The sequence below is a fragment of the Otolemur garnettii genome, unplaced genomic scaffold (assembly GCF_000181295.1).
Source record: "Otolemur garnettii isolate 467f Iridium unplaced genomic scaffold, OtoGar3 scaffold00184, whole genome shotgun sequence".
NCBI classification, from domain to species: Eukaryota; Metazoa; Chordata; class Mammalia; order Primates; family Galagidae; genus Otolemur; species Otolemur garnettii.
The window spans coordinates 592,768-594,587 of record NW_003852579.1 but is presented as its reverse complement, the minus strand read 5'-3'; positions in this window follow the sequence as shown (position 1 = coordinate 594,587).

Here is a 1,820-nt window from a genome sequence, read left to right as displayed (position 1 = left end):
AAAAAAAAAAAAAAAGACCAGGGAAATAAGAAGCTTAAGGAGAAGCTTAAGGTGAGCTTTGGAGGGACCCACTCTCCCCATATGTAGGCCCAGGTGAGGAGCATGCTGAAGGCAGGTGCTGTGCCTTATTCATCTCTCTGTCCCCCGGAGGGCATGGGAGAAGCCCACATCAAAAGCAGGTGTCCTGTCAGAGTTTGCACGAAGACATGCACACCACTGGCGCTCAGAAAGCAATACCCTAAATCTGTGGTTCTCAACCTTTCTTACTCCGTGGCCCTTTAACACAGTTCCTGTGGGTCGCGACCCACAGGTTGAGAACCGCTGCCCTAACTGAAGGCCTTGAAAGTAGCCTCAGAAGCAAACATTTATCTTTTGTTTTTCTTTTTCTTTTTTTTGAGACAGAGTCTCACTCTACCCTTGGTAGAGTGCTGTGGAGCTCACAGCAACCCCAACTATTGGGCTTAAGCGATTCTCTTTCCTCAGCCTCCCAAGTAGCTGGGACTACAGGTGCCAGCCACAATGCCTGGCTTTTTTTTTTTTTTTTTGCAGTTATTGTTGTTTTAGCTGGCCCGGGCAGGTTTGAACCCTCCAGCCTTGGTGTATGTGGCCGGGCACCATAACCACTGTACTATGGGCAATGAATCTGTCTTTTCTTCTTCTTCATTTTTTTTTTTTTGTTGTTGTTGAGATTCACTCTTTTGCCCAGGTTAGAGTTCCGTGGTATCAGCCTAGCTCACAGCAGCCTCAAACTCCTGGGTTCAAGCAATCCTCCTGCCTCAGCCTCCTGAGTAGCAGGAGCTACAGGTGCCCACCACAATGTGTGGTGAAAGCAAATATTTTTCTCTGACTTTCTCCTGCCCTTCTGGCTGTCAGTCCCATTCTTCCCCGAGGCTAGCCATAGAAACTAGGGTCCCTCTTCTCCTTAGGTCATAAAAGTCAGAATCCCCTTTCTCCGAAAGCTAACCATAAAACCTACTTTTCCCTCTGCCCTTACAGGGTAAAAATTGACCATAAAGAAATTATCTGCCCCCTGACCTACTTTGTTTGATCACAGGTCATAAGACCCCCATTCCAGAGAGGGCCCTGCCCCATACCCAGAAGGAAGGAATGCCGTTCAGAGAGATCAAGAAAAATCTGGACAGACTGGCCTGGCTGGGTTTCCCTGCTCAATTCATCCTCGGTCTTGGGATTTGAAGAATGAACCCACAGACCACAGATCAGTGGTAAAGGAATGCAGGAGTAAAAAGCACCAGAGCTTCTGGCAAAGGGGCAGGCCCAAGTTGGAAGTCTCCCACATGGGCTCTTAGTCACTCTAGGGGTATAGATTACATTTTGTTCAGGACTTGGTAGGTGGAAAAAACACCTTTATAAACTTATATGAGTGTATTAACAAATGAATGAATGCAGTCCCTCCCCTAGGGTAAGGTTATTAGGTCTTTGCAGTTTTTGTCTCAGGGAAGGGACTAGGGTGTACGCTCCCTACTCAAGGTAGAACCACCCAAAACATTTCAGGCATAAACCGTCCTGCCCAGCGTTCATGACCTTGCTAGAGTCATGACCAGAGAGTGTGGCTTGGAAAGGGCAGCTTGTTTGTGCAGAGATGGGGGTCTGACTTCTGAACTTATCTGAGCCTAAAGAACAGGGGGATCCCTGTCCAGACTTGGGTGGGGGAATCCTATATCAAGTCTATACTGTTTTTTTGTTTTGTTTTGTTTTTAAAGAGAGAGAGTGTTGTTCTGTAACCTGGCTAGAGTGCAGCAGCATATTCACAGCTCATTATAGCCTCAAATTCCTGGGCTTAAGTGATCCTCCTACCTTGG